General features: G+C 46.8%; 1 protein-coding gene across 13 annotated transcripts in view; it reads right to left on the bottom strand.

The window, feature by feature from the left end:
- Positions 1-21,110, bottom strand: part of PLXNB1 (plexin B1) — a 244,001-nt gene that overhangs the window by 210,735 nt on the left and 12,156 nt on the right. The gene's annotated exons all lie outside the window — the stretch shown is intronic.

Raw genomic sequence — 21,110 nt, 5'->3', positions numbered from 1 at the left:
GCCTCACATGATACTCCTAGAATTGCATTGTCTTCTTCACAGATGAATCATCTTGGTAGCTCATAGTTGTTCTGTGACCAACCAACACACCTAGGTCTCTTTCCTTCTCAATCAATCACTTTTAACTGAAGAGTTTATAGCACAAATTCTTATTATTAGACCCAAGGTGCATGATCTTACACATTAATGGTTACATCAGCTTCACAGCAAGTAAGGTAGCATGACAGGGCAAGATTGTTAAAGTGGCACTAGACAGACATTGACTAAGCACGTGATGCCTGAGACTTATCTACATGAGAGAGTTTTTCATAAAGTTTTCCCATCAAAATTAAAGTGGAATAACTCTGCTTTGTTTATGCCAGCTTAAACTTTCTCTGGTGAATCACTACATCCATATAGTTCTGTGCTTTTATGAAACAACTATACATCACTTGGGGAGATACCGGATAGTGCAGCATTCTGAGACAAGGCTCTTTGATTTAATTGTAGGATGCCTTCTGGAACCTACTTGAATTTGGGGACTCAGGCTCAGACTAAACAAACTTTTATAATTCCTCTTCAGACACCTCATAATTCATCTGTTTTCTGCAAGCCAGTACCATTTTCAAACTGCTGTCAGGCAGCACATGGGGAACATGGTTAAGTGGTGCAATCCTGACTGATATTAATGCAAACAGGTGGCTTCATATGTACGTGAGAGGTGGGTGTCATGCAGTGAGATGGCTTTAGAGGGGTTGTGAGATAACCACTGCATGCCTCAGTGACATAGGTAAAGGAGGATGCAAAGGTTACTTCTGCAAGATGTGTTCCAGGAGCAGCTCTCTTGGACTGCTGCTTCTGGGCTCAGACAACTGACACTCTGTGGTGAGACAGGATAGTGACACAGACCTGAGATGACTAGCAACAGCAATACAACTTCAGGATGCAGGCAGCTACTTTCCTAGAAATCTGTGCAGTCATCTTGGAGCTGCAGCAATGTGAGCTCCCCTCAGCATGGAGAAGCACATGCCCATCACCATCTGCTCACCCCTCTCAGTTACTACAGGTCAGCAGCAACCTAATTTGGTGTGGTAAATTAGCTGCCTGGGCTGTTGTCATCAAGGTGTACAATGCTATCCAGAGATGGAAGCGTAGATCATAAAGTTTAGCAATCCGCAGGAGGTTACTGATGGATTTACATGGTCGGGATTCCTGAACTATACTGGGACCATTGATGGGACCCACTTGCCTATTCTTTGCCCCCCACATGAGGCCTAAAGTCCCAGCTACAGAAATTCCATTTCTCCATGATGCTCCAAGGCCTGATTCTTCACCATAGAAGGTCCACCAATATATATGTGGGATGGTCTGCAAAGGTCAACAATCCTAGGATCATCAGAAACTCTAGCCTGTTTCCTTAAATTGAACATTTGCTTCCAGGATCACTATGGACATTAATGGTGTTCCAACTAATACTGTCATTCGGGGGGACCCAGTTTATATCCATTGCTATCCTGGTTTATGAAACCTTTTACTGGACACTTAGACAGGAGTTGTTTAACCAAAGCAGCAGAATGACAACAGAACACATATTTGGCAGAGTGAAGGCAAGGTGGAGCTGCCTCATGACAAGGCTGGCTGCTTATGAGTAAGGTTAAGATTTTGTCACGGTTATTTTAAGTAAAAAAAAGTTATGGACAGGTCACGGGCAAAAACAAAAATTAATGCAAGCCAGTCATAGGGGCGGCTGACAGCTCTGGGGCCCCCTGCCACTTGGGATGGCTGAGAGCTGCAGGGCCTCTCCAGCCTCCAGCTCCGCTGTCCCAGGGCTGAAGCTGTCACAGAGGTCTCTGAAAGTCATGGAATCCATGACGTCCATGATAAAATCTTATCCTTACTTATGAGCTATATCTGCCTTATGTGATAAGTGCTTACTGTTTTGCACAATATTTGTGACAGTAAGGGAGAGAGCCTCACCAATAAGTGGGAGGCAGAGGTGGAGAGCCTTTCTATATGTTATGAACAGTCAGAGAAGGTGCATCTGCAAGATTCCTCAACTGTCCAGGTGTGACCAGGGTCCTAATAGGGAGCCAGCTGTGGTCACTCAGTTAGGGTGAACTGCAAAGAATGGGGCAGACAATCCTCACAATCTGGTGGATATTCCAGTACTTAGATTTACCAAGCCAGTATAAAACAGCTTCTTTATTACCATACTGGTTACTCAGAAGTTCAAACACAGTTCCCCTAAAGTGATCCAGCCTCACGCCTCCATCCAGGTACCTAAGTCAAATATGAGGATTTCTGAAAATCTTATTTCATCATATAAAATAAAAGGTTCTATCAATCCCAAAGGATCAGACACATTACCTCCCAGGTTAATGAATATTCCAGATCTTACTCAAACACACACTACAGCCAATTCTTATCTAATAAATTTTAGTTTAGTTAAAAACAAGAGAGAGAGTATGGTTAAAAGATCAATATGCATACAGACATGAGTTCAATTCTTAAGATTCAGATTAATAGCAGAGATGGTGAGCTCTGTAGTAGCAATGAGTTCTTTCAGAAATAGTTCATGTGTTATAATCCAATGTCCAAAAACCATATTCAGGGCATAGCAGCATAACTGGGACTTCAGTATTGCAACTCAAACTTCCTCCGATGAAGCTTAAGCAAATCTGAGACGACAGAATCAGGACCTAAGGATCTTTATACAATTTCATGTCTTTTGACAAGTTGTAGTTCCTCAGGAAACAAAAGGTAATTTAGGATGACTTTGAAGGAGGTCCATCACCAGTACTTTAGCTATAGAATTAACATAAGCGGGGAGGGAGAGGCTGAAGCAGAATGGCAAGAGGGGACTCTCATAATTCAGGGAAATAAACATTTTGGAGCTTAAGTTCTCTATCACAGAGGTCACTTACAGCATGCTCACAGGGAATGGGGGCTGAGCATGCAGAGAGGCTCACAGCTCACATCTGCTCAACATGGTGGTGCCCACCTGGTAGCAGAACAAAGTTGTTTAAATCCCCCTGTACATATGTACTATAATAAAGCCCACAATACTTACTAGTAGAGCTCCCCTCAGTCTCAGGCTGGTGTCTGCCTGAATTTCCGAGGGCGTTTCCAACACCTGGGGGCTTGGCTACACTGAAGAGTTGCAGTGCTGTAAACCCACCACCAGCGCTGCAACTTACTCACCGTCCACACTTACAAGGCACATACAGCGCTGCATCTCCCTGGCTGCAGCGCTGGCCGTACTCCTGCTCTGCCTCAGGTATAACGATTGCAGCGCCCGTGATGCAGCGCTGCTCCGCAAATGTGGCACCAAAAGCACTGTAATTGGCCTCCAGGGTATTAGGAGGTATCCCAGAATACCTGTTCAGCCACTCTGCTCATCAGTTCGCACTCTACTGCCCTGGCCTCAGGTGACCCATCCTTTAAATGCCCTGGGAATTTTAAAAATCCCCTTCCTGTTTGCTCAGCCAGGTGTGGAGTGCAATCAATCAGTGACCATGCCTCCACGCGCCAAACGAGCCCCAGCATAGAGCAATGGCAAGTTGATGGACCTCATCAGTGTTTGGGGGGAGGAAGCTGTGCAGTCACAGCTGCGCTCCAGCCGTAGGAATTATGATACCTATGGGCAGATCTCAAGGGCCATGCTGCAAAGGGGCCATGACCGGGACACGGTGCAGTGCAGGGTTAAAGTAAAGGAGCTGCAGAGTGCCTATTGCAAAGCCCGCGAGGGAAACCGCCGCTCAGGTGCTGCCCCTACAACCTGCCTTTTTTACAAGGAGCTGGACGCGATACTTGGGGATGACCCCACTGCCAATCCAATGACCACGATGAACAGTTCAGAGCGGGAAGAGGAGAGGGAGGTGGAGGGGAGGGAGAGGAAACCGAGAGTGAGGGTACTGGGCTGGGAGACACCCCAGAGTCCCAGGAGGCATGCAGCCAGGAGGAAGGTAGCCAGTTGCAGCAGCTGGAACTTGTTGGTGAAGAAGCAGCAGAGGAGCGGGTTCCTGGTAAGCAGTTTTTATTTTCATGATGTAAATGTTTCGGGAGAGGAAGGGGGGGTTAGGGCTGCATGCATGCATGCCTAGATGTGGAATAGCCCATTGATGTGGTCTATCATGTCGCGGTAATCGGCCTCGGTAATCTCCTCAAAAGTTTTTGCCAGAGCATGGGCAATGCGCTTGCGCAAGTTTATAGGGAGAGCCACTGTGGTCCTTCTCCCAGTCAGGCTAACGCGTCCGCGCCACTGTGCCGCGAGGGGTGGGAGGACCATTGCTGCACACAGGCAAGCTGCATAGGGGCCAGGGCGGAATCCGCATTGCTGCAGAAGACCCTCCCTTGCTTCTCAGGTGACCTGCAGCAGTGAGATCTCTTCCAGGATTAACTCCTGTGGAAAATATAGGGATAGTGTTCAGTGTAGGTCCCCCTGCAGCTCTTTGCTTTCCCCAACGCACAGAAACCCCAGTGCAGCCCTGAATCAATCAGTCCCCCTTCCCAGGTGACCCACAGCAGCGAGATAGCTTCCAGGATTAATTAACTCCTGCACTCATTCCCCCTTACTCATGTCTTCGCTGCTGTGGGCTCTCTGTGCTCTGTTTGGTATGTGGAAAGTATGCCAAAGTGAGACTGTAAACTCCTTCACTGTGATTATACACAATGCTGCCTCTCTGTTAAATGTTTCAATTTTTGTCATTCTAACAACAGTGTCCTTGACTACTACTACTACTTGACTGGCCATATCAGAGACTGCTGAAAGGCTATAAAACCTGAGGAAAAAGCCACAAAAAAGCAAAGAAGATATGGTGAAGGCAGTTACGAATCAGTCTGCCAGAGAGAGTAAGAAGCTGCAGGACTGGAGAGAAAAAAATGCAGCACTGGAGGGAAAGAGAAAGCAGGAGAAAGACATTGGCTAAGAAGAAAAGCACGAAGCAGCTCATAAGCCTCCTGGCGTGCCAAACGGACTGTATCCAGTCACTCGTAGCCATGCAGGCAGAGCACTACCGTGTCGCCACCCCTGCCCCCATCCCAAAGCTCTCTCCCTTGTTCCCCAATGTCAGCTCAAAACCCCCTTCTCCAGCATTCAGGTTCTTACCACCACCAGCTGACCCCAACTCCTGTATGTTCACCTACCAGCCCTGAGAACTACAACCCTTACCGTCTGCACTCAACCCCCATCACCATGCAGCATTTTCATCCTGAAGTGCAGCAGTCATTGCACAGCACTCCAGGCAGGACATATTCAAACCTCTGACTGTACAGTTCACCACCCTACCCCCCCTGCCCTTTTACTTACTTTCTTTTCCTGGATATACTCCCAAAGCCTTTGCAAGAGGTTTCTGGGGAGGGCAGCCTTATTCTGTCCTCTATGGTAGGACACTTTACCATGCCAGGCCAGTAGCACATAGTCTGGAATCATTGCATAACATTCAAACAACATCCGTTCTTTATCTCTTTGTGTTATCTCCAGGAGAGTGATATCATTCATGGTCACCGTGTTGAAATAGGGTGATTTTATTAAGGGGACATTCAGAGGTGTCCGTTCCTGCTGGGCTGTTTGCCTGTGGCTGAACAGAAATGTTCCCCACAAGGTGTGCGGAGGGATGAAGCCATCACCCCAGAGAATTGGGGGAGGGAGGTAGTTGGGTTTGTGCTGCACGTTAACCTGAAAACTGCAGCCCCTCCTTTTAAATTGCCAACCCGTTTTAAACAGTCTACCCATTGTTCTCTAAAATGTCTTTTTAACTACCTCTCCTTTTTTTTCCCCTCCATCAGCTGCAAATGTTTCACTCACACTATCTTCTCCTTCCCAGAGGCTAGCGAAGATTAGAAGGTGAAAAATGCACACTCGTGATGAAATGTTCTCTGAGCTCATGCTGTCCTCCCACATTGAAAGAGCCCAGAAGAATGCATGGAGGCAGACAGTGTCAGAGTCCAGGAAAGCACAATATGAATGCGAGGACAGGTGGTGGGCTAAAGATAAGTGGTGAGCTGAATATGATAGGTGGAGTCAGCTTGGTGACAGAAGGCAAGAGGCAATGCTGAGGCTATTGGAGGAACAAACTGATATGCTCCGGCGTATGGCTGAGGTTCAGGAAAGGCAGCATGAACACAGACTGCCGCTACAGCCCCTGTGTAACCAACTGCCCTCCTCCCCAAGATAACTAGCCTCCTCATCCATATACCCAAGAACACGGTGGGGGGCGCCTCCAGGCACCCAACCACTCCACCCCAGAGGACTGCCCAAGCAACAGAAAGCTGGGGTTCAATAAGTTTTAAAGTGCAGTGTGGCCTTGTCTTTCTCTCTTCCCTCACCCCACCCAGGCTACCTTGGTAGTTATCCCCCTATCTGTGTGATGAATTAATAAAGAATGCATGAATGTGAAGCACCAGTGATCTTATTGCCTCTGCAAGCGCTGATCGAAGGGGGAAAGGGAGGGTGGTTAGCTTACAGGGAAGTAGAGTGAACTAAGGGGTAGGGGCCAGTTTCATCAAGGAGAAACAAACAGAACTTCCACACCGTAGCCTGGCCAGTCATGAAACTGGTTTTCAAAGCTTCTCTGATGCACACCACACCCGCCTGTATTCTGCTAACCACCCTGGTGTCTGGCAGCACGTAATCAGGGGCCAGGCAATTTGCCTCAACCTCCTATCCCGCCATAAACATTTCCCTCTTACTCTCACAGATATTGTGGAGTGCACAGCAAGCAGTAATAACAATGGGAATATTGGTTTCACTGAGGTCTATCTGAGTCAGTAAACTGTGCCAGTGTGCTTTTAAACGTCCAAATGCACATTCTACCAACATTCTGCACTTGCTCAGCCTATAGTTGAACAGCTCCTAACTACTGTCCAGGCTGCCTGTGTACAGCTTCATGAGCCATGGCATTAAGGGGTAGGCTGGGTCCCCAAGGATAACTATAGGCATTTAAACATCCTCGATGGTTATTTTGGTCTGGGAAGAAAGTCCCTTGCAGCAGCTTTTGAAACAGACCAGAGTTCCTGAAGATGCGAGCATCATGTACCTTTCCCGGCCATCCCACGTTGATGTTGGTGAAACGTCCCTTGTGATCCACCAGTGCTTGCAGCACCATTGAAAAGTACCCCTTTCGGTTTATGGACTCGCTGCCTTGGTGCTCCGGTGCCAATATACGGATATTGGTTCCGTCTATTGCCCCACCACAGTAAGGGAATCCCATTGCAGCAAAACCATCCACTATGACCTGCACATTTCAGCTCTTTGATTGTGTTGGCTACTTGGATCACAGCAGTTCCCATAATAGATTTGCCCACTCCAAGTTGATGCCCGACTGACCAGTAGCTGTCTGGCGCTGCAAGCTTCCACAGGGCTATCACCACTTGCTTGTGAACTGTGAGGGCTGCTCTCATCTTGGTATTCTTGCACTTCAGGGCAGGGGAAAGCAAGTCACAAAGTTCCATGAAAGTGCCCTTACTCATGAAAAAGTTTCACAGCCACTGGGAATCATCCCAGACATGCAACACTATGCGGTCCCACCAATCTGTGCTTGTTTCCAAGGCCCAGAATCAGTGTTCCACGGCATGAACCTGCCCCATTAACACCATGATGTCCACATTGCCGGGGCCTGTACTTTGAGAGAATTCTGCGTCCATGTCCTCACTCTTGTCACGGCACTGCTGTCGCCTCCTTGCCTGGTTTTGCTTTTGCAGGTTCTGGTTCTGCATATACTTCAGGATAATGTGCATGGTGCTTACAGTGCTCATAATTGCGGTGGTGATCTGAGCAGGCTCCATGCTTGCTGTGCTATGGCGTCTGCGCTGAAAAAAGGTGCGAAACGATTGTCTGCCATTGGTCTGACGGAGGGCGGGGCGACTTGTCTTACAGGGAATTAAAATCAACAAAGGGGGTGGGTTTGCATCAAGGAGAAACACACACAACTGTCACACAGAATGCCCCCCTCAAAGACTGAACTCAAAACCCTGGGTTTAGCAGGCCAATGCTCAAACCACTGAGCTATCTCCCCCCACTATTCGGGGGGGGGGGGGGGGAGGAGGCAAATGAATACTAAACAAATCTGGTCCCTCTCTTGTTTTGATCAATTCCATCTCTCTTATACATCTTAGGCTAGCAGCAGACAGTGCAGTATGACTGCTAGCCATCCTCGTCTCCTGGCTGTTCGCCAGAAGACGGTGCAGTACAACTGCAGGCAGGACTGAATCTCCATGAGACAAAACTTAAAAAGAGAATGACCTGGAGCAGGGCCGGCTTTAGAGTGATTCACCCGATTCCCCCAAATCGGGCCCCGTGCCCCTAAGAGGGCCCCACAACGTCCCTAAGGACCCTCCACCGACGTGCCGCCAAAGGCACCAGCAGCCAATTAAGCAGCCGCCAAAGTCCCACCACTGTCTTCAGCGGCAGCTCTTTCGAATCGGGCCCCACGGTGCCTAAAGGTGGTCCTGACCTGGAGTCACTCCCATTTACGTCCAGGCACCCCGACCGACCTCACCGAGGTCAGCTAAAAGAGCACCCAGGAGACCAAGATCGATGGCTACCAGTCATAATGCACCAAAAGGCAATGAGCTGCTGCTGTGTAGCAATGTAGTGCCATGTTTGCCAGCACCCAGAAGACGTACGGTGATGGTGAGCTGAGCAGGCTCCATGCTTGCCATGGTATGGCATCTGCATGGTTAACCCAGGAAATAAGGCTCAAAATGATTGTCTGCAGTTGTTTTCACGGAGGGAGAGACGGACAGGGGGCCTGACGACATGTACCCAGAAGCACTCGCGACAATGTTTTTGACACATCAAGCATTGGGAGCTCAACCTAGAATTCCAATGAGCGGCAAAGACTGCAAGAACTGTGGGATAGCTACCACAGTGCAACGCTCCGGAAGTCGACACTAGCCTCGGTACTGTGAACGCACTCCGCCGAGTTAATGGTCTTGAGTGGGGACACACACAATCAACTGTATAAATTCTATAAATTCGACCTAATTTCGTAGCGTAGACATACCCTCATTCCTCACCATGCTTACTATTTCCAAAATGTACCAAGTCTGATCTATGCAATGGTTTTCCCCTCTTCATATCAAACGATCAGGCTTTTTCCATCACTGCTAAAAAAGGTGCATTTTTCACCTTTGGGTAACTAACATACATGAGCTATCCCAAGGTTTTTTTAAAAAAAACACACACACACAGTGAAGACAAGTTCCTTTAGTTTTACCATGAGGTAAACTAGATGAGGTCAGCACGAAACCCTCCACCTAGGTTGGTCTCACCTAGTTTATCCTGTGGTAAACACTAAAGTGACTTATGTCCATGTATTTTCACTATGGGGATAGGTGTATTTATGATGAGTGAGCTTTTTCAGCAGTGAAGGCAAGGCCTTAGATTCCATTATTTAAGCAAAGGGGAAACACAAAGCACCTCAACACATTATGAGACTCATCCATTAATCACGGATGCATGTCACCACAGGTCAGTGCATTTTGCTTATAGTTTTCCAAAGGAAAGAAACTTTGTCAAATTCTGACAGGGCCATCCATTCAGTGCTACACTCCTGTACAATTTATGAGCCTTTTGCGCACTGCAGTAATTGCACAAAGAACAAATACAATTGAAGGACACAGCACAAACGTTGAAAAAAATCAAAATGAAAACTGCACAAATCTCTTCAATGACATCCTTACAAGTGTGGCAAAATCAAAAATTAAGAGACAGCGTCCCATTAGATTACCCAATCCGCCTCCCTGCTCATTATTATAGGCAGAGCAATGCCTAAAGTTAAGGTTGCCTAACACTCTTCATTACAGAGCTCCTGTTTTCAGTTGCTTGTAACTAACAAACTATCCATTCAGGCTGAAGTTTTTCCATGCTTCATTTCTGGCTCAGGTTGATTTTTTTTTTAATTTCAGCAAACAAGTTCAGTCATTTCTCAGAATAATAAAAAGTCAAATTGATTTACAAAACCTTCATTAAGATGAAGTTAAAGTTGTTGCTGCACAACAGAGCTTTCTACTACATGTGCCCTAAGATGTGGGATTTCAAAACCACCAAATCAAACATTAGGAAAAAACAACAGGATGTGTTCTGTTAAGGTGCTACTCCACACAAAACCAAACCTGACTATCAGCATTTATGCCAAAGGCTCCTCCTGGACAGATTTCAGATGTGTCCACTATCCCAGAGATTGAAGGAACCATATTATTTTCTCTTTCTACGAGATTGATTGTATAGGGGTTTATAGGCTGTGATCCCACACAGATAGCAGAAATGCTTGCAGAGGCCTCTGGGAGGACCCTCTGGATTGTACCTGAACACACCACCTTCAGATGCTGAAGGCCTTTCTTGATCACCACAGTGAGGTGCTGGAGCAATGTCTGCACAAGATTTCTAACCTTTGTACCACTGCTGAAAAGACTGCACAATCTGGCCCACAGACAAATTAGCCGCCCTGAAAGAAATAATAAGTAGCTTTTGGATTTGTCTACACATAAGCATAGATAAGGAACAGCTATTGCACTTTAAATTCACACCCTGCCTTAATCCACATCAACTTTCAAATGCAGACAAGCCATTTGTTTTAACTGATCACAAACCCTTGTTCCTGAATAACCTGATAACTCAGATTCCCCAGGGTAGCCTGTCAGCACTGGGACCAAACCAGATCATCCAAGTAAAGAAAGATATGGACCCCTTCTTCTTTGAGGAAGTTAACAACACTGCCAGGGCCTCTCAGGAAACTCCAATGACAGGCTAAACAGAAGACTGATATTAAGACAAGCTCTTCACCCACAACTGGAGGCATGCTGTCTTGAAGCCAATAGAGCAGAAGTTGCCCCATCCTGGGCTTGCTGGATAGCAGGGGAGAAGTGTTCATCAGAGGAAATGGTATCTGATTGCAGGAATCATGGGAGACAAATGAAGAGCCATGGAATATATCAATCTAATCTGAAGGGCCTTACCAGTTTACTGGGAACAGTGAGGAGAGGTCAGAGCAGCACGCCAGATCTCCAACATTCACATAGGACAATATGGCTCTCTGAAGAACCTAAGAAAGAAAATAGCTTGTCCAGCATCCTCTTCCTAGCTCTGGCTCTCAGAGATATTTAAAGAGACAAGCCATATGAGAGATCTGATAGGCCCATTTGTCCAAAGACATTTGCCATCTGGCAGCATCTACAAGTTGAGACAGAGGAAAAATGGGATGGGATCAAGGTCTACGTCCAGTTCACCTTCCTCCACAAGCCTTTGGTACCTAATTAGGCAGCTGGAAACTGCAGAAGTTCAGTGGAAAAGCAAATAGACAGACCCCCCCCCCAAAAGAATAGAGGGAGTGGTTGAGAGGATAGGGCTTCATCAGGAGCTTCCTTTGAAGGGATTTGAGTGGTTGGAAGGGGAGAGACAGAAGAGAAGACAGATTGTAGAGGCTTACTGATTCCAGCTTAGGATCTTCCCTACTGGGAACAAGCAGCACTGGTTGGGAGCTGCTTCTTCATCTTCCTCCAAGCTTTCCTCATCTGGGTTTGTCCTCTATAGCTGATGCTGCAGCTTTATTTGGGAATGGACCAATCCTGCTGCCAGCTGAGCCAGCTCTGAGAGGTAGTGACAGTACCCGAAGGAAAGCTGCAGAGAAAGCCTATAAGGAGGGGGTCTGGGTACAAAAAATTCCTTGCTGGGACTAGTCATCACCTGACTAACATTGTTCACATGACTCGTACCTCAGATGCAGATCCAGCACAGGAGCAGAAGTGCTCACTTAGCCACCCCTCCCCACCACCACACTGACTTTACCCACAAGGACCATCTCTAAAAACAACAAGGTAGTTTGATTTCCATGCCCACTTAGTGCTTACCCCATCTCATGACACTGCCAAGATGCCAGCAAGTGCCAGCTGTGACGTTTCATCAAGCATATAATGGGTTGACTAGGAAATGGTTCAGCACTTCATCCGAACTCATTTTGTGCAAGCCAGACTATTTGGACTAATAAGTGAAGGAAAAGGCAATTTCAGCAATCCTCTGAGCCACATAGTCCATCTGGATTTATGAGGATTTAATTTCAGGCATCACATAGAAGGTCACGTTGTGCAACCCAATGCAAATGACAAGGTAATACCTGGATAGCAAGCCAGCTAGGAACAGAATTTGCCTTTTGAAGTCATGAAACAGGAAAGCAGCAAAGCCAGAAAAGTGGATGGGATCCAGGAGCCAAGCTCCCTTTATAGCCAATTATGTGGAAAACTGATTGAAGGGTTAACTGCTGACAGTTTGTACCCACCTCACTTGAGTTATGCCAGTAATTTTAATCTTACTGTTATTTTTAAGTTAATCGTATTAACATAACATTTCCTCTAACATGTGAAAAGAATTAAGATAATGTTCATATATGAACACCACAATGTTACATGCTTTCTGATCAAATTCCAATTCTGAACAAGTCCCCACTCCAATTCAGTCCCACACTCACAATTGAACATAGTCTGATTATACATTGCACCAGCCAGTGTAATGTATAATCAGGCCACAGCACATTCACCAAGATACCTACTCTACCTAAAGCCCAATTCTTTCTACCCCATCCCCACTCAGGGATTCTTCAAATCATTTCTAATCCCTCAGGGTGTCGTCTGCAAAGCCAAACAATCATAGGTGCGGACTCCATGGGTGCTTCAGGGCTTAGCACCTGCCGGCAGCCAAGCTCCCTCCCTCTCTTCTACCCAGCGGAAAACGCAAACGCGGGGCAGGGGTAGAGCCTTGGGTGAAGGGGTGGAGTGGGAGCAGGGCCTGAAAGGAGCAGGGGCAGGAAGTGGCAGGGTAGGGGTGGGGGCTTGGATGAAGAGGTTGAATGGGGGTGGGCCGAGCAACCCCAGGGTAGAGAGGAAGTTGGCACCTATGCACACAATCCCATGCTTAATTTGAAGCTTTGAATACCTTGAGGACAGTGATCTTAATTCCACCCCACCCCCATCAGCCTTAGAATGCAAGACAGCCTAATAGCAGCTCACGTTGAGTTCTTAAGATTCTTCCTGGATCAGTGTTAGGCCATGTCTACATCTAAAATTTTGCAGCGCTGGTTGTTACAGCTGTATTAGTACAGCTGTATAGGGCGAGCGCTGCAGAGTGGCCACACTTACAGCAACCAGCGCTGCAAGTGGTGTTAGATGTGGCCACACTGCAGCGCTGTTGGGCGGCTTCAAGGGGGGTTCGGGGAACGCGAGAGCAAACCGGGAAAGGAGACCAGCTTCGCCGCGGTTTGCTCTCGCGTTCCCCGAACCACCCTGCAAACCGCAGGGAAGGAGACCTGCTTGCTCGGGGGTTCGGGGAACGCGAGAGCAAACCGGGAAAGGAGACCAGCTTCGCCGCCGTTTGCTCTCGCGTTCCCCGAACCACCCTGCAAACCGCAGGGAAGGAGACCTGCTTGCTCGGGGGTTCGGGGAACGAGAGAGCAAACCGGGAAAGGAGACCAGCTTGATTACCAGAGGCTTCCTCAGGTATGCTGGGATACCTGCTTATTCCACGGAGGTCAAGAAAAGCGCTGGTAAGTGTCTATACTTGATTACCAGCGCTGGATCACCAGCGCTGGATCCTCTACACCCGAGACAAAACGGGAGTACGGCCAGCGCTGCAAACAGGGAGTTGCAGCGCTGGTGGTGCCCTGCAGATGTGTACACCTCCTAAGTTGCAGCGCTGTAACTCCCTCACCAGCGCTGCAACTTTCTGATGTAGACAAGCCCGAAGTGTCAGAGGACCCCACCATCATCTGGCAATGTAAAAAAATGCATCATTAATTTAAGGCCCACTTATTTGAGTCTAACATGTGAGACAGGACACAGAATACCTGTGACTTCAGATCTGTTCAAAAACCAGAGAACACAAATGTGCACAGCAGACAAGACAACTTTACAGAACAGAATGCTCACATTAGCTGTAGTGATGGCATCAAATGTTCTCACACATTCTGGATAATGATTCCACTCTCTATTATTGCTACACTTTAGATTCTGCTCCCGGCATCAATTCTACACCAGGCCCACTCCCCCTGTGAGGTAAAGTAGTGACAACAGCTAGTTTACAATTAGAGATTCAAGGAATATCTCAAATTGCATTGATATAACACATGTAACACCTATTCAGGAGGCGCCAAAGCATTTGCTGTGTCTTGAATGAGAAAAAATGCATTCAGAGTAGAACTGAAGAAAGGATACAAGCACTTAGCCCTAGTCTACACTACGAGTTTAGGTTGAATTTAGCAGCGTTAAATCGATTTAACCTGCACCCGTCCACACGACGAAGCCATTTGTGTCAACTTAAAGGGCTCTTAAAAATCAATTTCTGTACTCTTCCCCGACGAGAGAATTAGTGCTGAAATCGACCCTGCTGGTTCAACTTTCGGGTACTGTGGACGCAATTCGACGGTACTGACCTCTGGGAGCTATCCCAGAGTGCTCCATTGTGACCGCTCTGGACAGCACTCTCAACTCAGATGCACTGGCCAGGCAAACAGGAAAAGCCCCGCAAACTTTTGAATTTCATTTCCTGTTTGGCCAGCCTAGCGAGCTGATCAGCACAGGTGACCATGGAGTCCCAGAATCACAAAAGAGCTCCAGCATGGACCAAACGGGAGGTACTGCATCTGATTGCTGTATGGGGAGACGAATCTGTGCTATCTGAACTCCATTCCAAAAGACAAAATGCCAGAATATTTGAAAAAATCTCCAAGGGCATGAAGGACAGAGGTTAGAACAGGGACCCGCAGCAGTGCCACGTGAAGCTTACCAAAGAACCAGAGAGGCAAACGGCCACTCCAGGTCATATTCTGCAGAAGGCAATTTTACTAGGACAACTTTTTCTTTTTAGCTAGGCAGTAGTGTATCAGAGCACAAGGAGCTGGCTGCTAGGGTTAATTTTATCATTTAAAATTTTAGAAAAATGCACCAGGAAATAGTGGCAAAAATGGCAAGTCATAAAAACTATAACAAATATCATGCGCGGGCAATGTTTTAAACCCAATATAACCTTTATCTATCTACTTTTAGCGAAGAGTCCCTCCCCCGGGGCGGGGGGTAGGGGAACCAGAAAATGGCCTAAGCAGCAACAGAATCAAAGCTATTCATGCAAAGCTACTTTAGGATGAGAATTTAAATACACAGAAGTCAGCCAATGTCAAAGTTGGGTAACATGGCTGTAGGAGCCTTAAACTGAGCCACTTGTTAACAGTATGTTTAATTCCTGTTTTAATGTGCTCTCCCCAGAGCAGGTGTAGCAGTTCTAAGACATAGGACAGATGTTGGTAAATTGGGATCACAGAAATAACTTCCTCTCCTTGCCTCCAAAAGTTAAGAATTGAAAAGGATTGCGGAGATCAGAGAATGAGGAAGGACAGAAAACAGGAGAAATGAATGGAGTGGGGAAGGTGGGGTATATTGATGAGCTTCTCCCATCGACCTAGTAGTGTCTTCACTGAAGCAGTGCAGCTGCACTACTGCAACTTTAAGAGTTGCCCTTATACACTGTAATCAAGTGACCTCTAAATCTCCCTTTTGATAAGCTAAATAGACTGATCTCCATAAGTCTCTCACTCTGAGGGTATGACTACACTTAAAATGCTACAGTTGCACAGCAGCGCTTCTCCCATTGACGCAAGTAATCCGCCTCCCAGAGAGGCAGTAGCTAAGTTGAGGGAAGAATTCTTACATTGACCTAGTGCTGTCCACATTTGAGGGTTAGGCTGATATAGCTATGTCTCTCAGCAATGTGGATTCTTCACACCCCTGAGCCGTAATCCCTCTTATTTTTTATGTCCATCTGTGGAGTGAATTTTGCGACATATCACCTTCATATTGATGCACATAACAAAACATGTGGTGTGGGTGGGGCTGAGGGGTTTGGAGTGTGGGAGGAGGCTCAGGACTGGGGCACAGAGTTGGGGTGTGGGGGTAAGAAGGGTGAGGGTTCTGGCTGGAGTTGCAAGCTCTGGGGTGGGGCTGGGGAGTTTGGGGTGCAGGAGCGGGCTCAGGCCTGGGGCAGAGGGTTGGGTGGGGAAGAATGAGGGCTCCAGTTAGTGGTCAAGGCTCTGGGATGGGGCTTGGGATGAGGGGTTTGGGGGTGCAGGCTACCCCAGGGCTGCAGAGGGGAGAGAGGACTCCCCCCCCCAGCCCTCTCTTGTTGCTGCAGCTCAGGACAGGGGAAGAGGTGCCTCTCCCCCAGCCGCAGCAGCTTCACGCTGGGGCCAGTGAGGAGGGGTGTCTCTCCCGCAGCAGGTCCACGCTGGGGGAGAGGCATCTCTCCCTGCCGCAGCTCTGAGTGGGGCTTACTAGGCCGCAGTGCAGCTTACAGGGAACTTAACTCCTGAAAGATGTAGCTATACCAATGTAAGTTTCTAGGGTTGACTACGCCTAAGGCATTTTCTTCAGCCTTTTTCTCTTTTTTGTGGCTCTTTTCTGTATACAATTACATCTTTCAACATTCTTTAAGAATGTGGACACCAGAACTGGATGCTGTATTCCAGCAACAGTCTCGCCAATGCCGTATACACAGGCAAAATCATCTCCCTACTGACTACTCCCCTTTTTACATATCCAAGGATTGCATTAGCCACTTTTGCCACAGGTGCTCATGTTCAGTTCCTTGTACTCTATGATCCCTAGAAGACTTTTCAGAGTCACTGCTTTCCATGACACAGTACTCCATTCTGTAGGTATGGCGTGCACTGTTTGTTCCTAGATGTCTAACCTAGAACTTGGCAGTATTAAATTTTATTTTGTTTGAATAGGCCTAGTTTAACAAGTGAGCAAGATTACTCTGCATGACTGCCCTATGTTATTACTTACCACTCCACCAACCTTTGTGTCATTCACAAATTTGCATCAGCAGTAATCTTATATTTACTTCTAGATTCATATTTTAAGGCCAGAAGGGACCAGTGTGATCATCTTGTCTGACATCCTGTCTAACACAGGCCCATAGAACATGAGATCCACTGATGAAAATTTTGAATAGCAGCAGGCCTAGCACTGAGCCCTGCAAAACCCCACTGGGAGCACCACCATTCAGTGACGATTCCTTGTTGACACAGGCGCTGACTCTGTGGGTGCTCTGGGGCTGGAGCACCCATGGAAAAAAACAGTGGGTGGGACAGCACCTCCCCCGCTCCCTAATGCCTCCGGTGATCAGTGCCTCCTGCCTGCTGGTGATCAGGTGTTCCACGACACTGGTGGAGGGAGAAGTGGAGGTGGCGGGATAAGGCAGGGACCTGGGGAAGCATAGCCACTGGTGGGCCTGGGTTGGCCACAGCCCACCCACTTAGGATCCAACCAGGCCCACCCAATTCAGGGCCAGAGCCCCCCAAATCTGCAGGCTGGGACTCCCAACCCTGGCTTTGTGTCTGTCTGCCCATCCATGTCGAGCTCCTGCCGGCACCACATGCTGCTACCCCGTCTCCAGCCCCGTGCCTAGAGTGTGCCTCATGGGGGCAGGTCTGGGCAGAGCTAGAGCTGGAGACCAAGGCAGCAACGTGTAGCGCCATCATGAGAGGGATGCAGCCCGTCGTCAAGCTGGGGTTGGTAGGGGTGGGTGGTGCTCAAGCCCTGGTGGCACTCCCCTGTGCACCATGGTCACGCTCTGCAGCTTGTGCGCCCAGGGCAGCCTCATCTTCAGGTGCCTGCTGAGTGGTAAGGGTCAGTTGGGGGGCATGGAGGGAGGCAGAGTCTGAGGTGAAGCGTGGGTGGGGGTTTGGAGAAAGGAAGGGAGTGAGGGCAGGGCCTAGGGCAGAGTGTGGGTCAAGCACTACCCAGCAACTCCGCGCTTAAGCTTGTCAGCAACTACTTTTGAGATTAGATAGTTTTTAATCCATTTAACATGTGCATTATTTATATAGTATACTACTGATTTGGAATGTCATAGGGTCAAACACCTTACAAAAGTCTGTTACATCCATGCAGTTACCTTTTCTAACTTGTAATCTCAAAGAAGTAAATCAGGTTTAAAAAGACCAGTTTCCCAGAAAACTACGTAGACTAACATTCATTACCTTCCCATCCTTTAATTCTTTATCAGCTGAATGCTGTATCAGCTTTTCCGTTATTTTGCCCAGATTTAATGTCAGGCTAAGTAGCCTATAGTTACCTGGGTCATCCCACTTTCTTTTTGAATACTTGCACAACATTGGTACTCTTCCAGTCTTCTGGAATTTTCCTGCCATTCCAAGATTTATTAAAAGTTATCACTGGTGCAGATACTTCTTTTAGGATTCTTGGGTCAATTTAAATCAGCAGGCCTGGATAACACTTATCCCTTGTAGATATTGTTTAACAGCCTTTATTATTAAGGGAGCAGAAGGTACTTGCTCATCCACAAGTGAAGTATGTACATCATCCTGCATCTTTCCAAACACAGAACAAATATTCAATAAACATTTCTGCATTTTCTTCATCATTATCATCAATTTCACCATCCTCATTTAGTAAAGGTCCTATACCATTGCTACAATTTATTGTCTTCTTAATACACTCAAATTCTTTGTTGTTCTTTGCCTTACCAGGCATAATTTTTCCCTGATATTTTTAGCTTCTCTTATAAATTAGAAGGTATGAAGTGTAGAAAACTGATATCTGTTCTCCTTTTTCCTATTTGCTGCTTCCCCCCACCCCCCCCAATTACTACCAGGATGTTCTAATTACTACCATTCAACCGGGATGGGCTTTTAGCCAAAGTGGTTCGCTCACTTGATTGTGGAATTGTAGCTTTTTGTCCCTCTAATAAAATTTTCTTTAAGAACTCCCAATCTTTCACATTTTTCTGTCTAAATTTTTCCTTCAGCTTTGGGAAAGTAACCCTTTTGAAACACCAAGTATACAGATTACTGGTTTGGCTCTTCCTCAGTTTGCCACTTTGAATGTAACTACACCATGATCTTGTCCCTAGGCAGACACCAACTTCCAGTCCAGTGACTCATTCATCTTTATCAGCCACAGTGAGGTACGAAATAGGATTACTTCATGTTAGATTCAATACCTTTTGAATTAGAAAGTTACCTAAAAGTTTCAGAAACTTATGTTTTACCACTGGCTGTATGAAACTTCTAGTATATGTCTCCCAAATTAAAGTTTCCCATAATACCAATTTCTTTCTACACATTACATACAGGTGTTTAATTACAAACTTATCCTGTTCTCCGATTTGATTTTGTGGTGTGTAACAGACCCTCACCAGCCTATACTTTGTCAGTCAGCACATCCATACGCATTCAAAAAACTTTGTGGTTCTGAGTTATCAATAATTTTAAATCAGGTAATGTCGTCTTTCGTGTATGATACCACTGCCCCACACACCTCTCACTCATTCTGTCCTTCCCAGGATTTTACATTCCAGTCATGAAAATCCTCCCACCAGGTTTCTGCAATGCCAGTTATATGAAGTTTTTTCTCATCAATAAGAATGTCTGGCTCCTCTTGCTAGGTGTCCAGATTCCTAGCAGTGGTATATAAACAACAAACATATCTTCTCTTCACATTCTATGGGCTGGTCCACACTACGAGGGGGAAATCGATCTTAGATACGCAACTTCAGCTACGTAGCTGAAGTCGAATATCTAAGATCGGATTACTCACCCGTCCACACAGCGCGGGATCGATGTTCGCGGCTCTCCCTGTCGATTCCGGAACTCCGTTGGGGTTGATGGAGTTCCGGAATCGATATAAGCGCGCTCGGGGATCGATATATCGTGTCTAGATGAGACGCGATATATCGATCCCCAAGCAATCGATTTTAACCCGCCGATACAGCGGGTAGTCTGGACGTAGCCTTTGATTGAGTCCAAGTCTATACCATATGAGGCCTACTTAGCACGCTCCCCTTTGTGTTGTTAGTTTAACACCCTTCTGGCTGCTCTAGCTTGTCTTCAATGGAGAAGAATAGCCCCCACTACCTGGAAGATATAGGCCATCCCAGTAATACACTGGGATTTGGTCCAATGTTCCACAAAACCAGATCCTTCAACTTCACACCAGACATACTACCAATGATTCATCCACAATATTTTTTCTAGAAATATAAGGATTGAGATGAGGAGAATGAAGAGCCTAAGGGAAGGAAGATTACAGTCACAGCAGACAGACAAGTTTAACAATGCACATCCAAAGAGAAAACGATGACTCCTCCTTCCCTGGGAAAGTTTCCTACTTCCCACTGCTGAGTGGTTTTCAGAACATAAGGCTGGGACTGTCTTCTTACGGCTTTGTACAGCACCCAGCACAAAAACCTTCAGCCTGATTGAAGTCTCCAAGCAATAATAAGTTAATAATGACCTCTAACTCACCCCATCCTCAGCCAGATTTTTCACTACCGACCTACTCCTTATATGCTCAGACCATCAGCTAGTTCCCACTCTGCCCACAAATATGTTCCTACCCAATTCACCTGGCTCCTGGACTGCTTGCAAGGTTGAGAACCAGTTAACAAAAAGGAGTGTAGTGCAAAAAGCACAGGCCAGGAGAACACAAAGTGAAGCCCAATATTAGTGAATCCTTCATAGCTCCTGAGGAAGAAAACTAAAACCAGAAGAGGCAATTTCCAGCTACAAGAGAACAGACTGGTTTCCAGTCTGCTGGTTTCCAGGTGCTAAAGAGTTAACTGAAGGGAAATAGATCTGAACCATGTTTAGGAAGTCCCATCTCAGATGGGATTTTTTTTTAAATCTGAGACTCTGCTCCCCAATCAAGAGGAGTCAAGGCAGACAGAAATCCTTTAGAACAGTGTTTTTCAACGGACCCCTGTGGTCAACAGATCCCTGGGGGGCCACAGACCACATCTTGGATTTCCAAAGGGGTCGAACACCTCCATTTGAAATTTTTTAGGGGTCCGCAAATTTAAAAAAAAGGTAGAAAAACACTGCTTTAGAACAGGAGGCATAAGCTTCCCTGAGGAGCCCTGCAACACTCACAACAGATACAACTAAAACCAGCAGAAATATTACTACAAGTGTGTTCCAGCTTCTAGGACTCTATAAAGCACTCCTCTTGACTGCAGCTAGAAGGCACTTAACAAAATCATTATCATAACTACACATCACCCAGGACCCACTGGCTATCTGGAAGGAAAATAGTCTGAACTGAAAATAGTGTTTCCATCTCTATAG

This window comes from Gopherus flavomarginatus, chromosome 6 (genome assembly GCF_025201925.1).
Source record: "Gopherus flavomarginatus isolate rGopFla2 chromosome 6, rGopFla2.mat.asm, whole genome shotgun sequence".
NCBI lineage: Eukaryota > Metazoa > Chordata > Testudines > Testudinidae > Gopherus > Gopherus flavomarginatus.
Note: the sequence above shows the minus strand (reverse complement) of the source record. Positions and strands in the feature narration are given on the sequence as shown.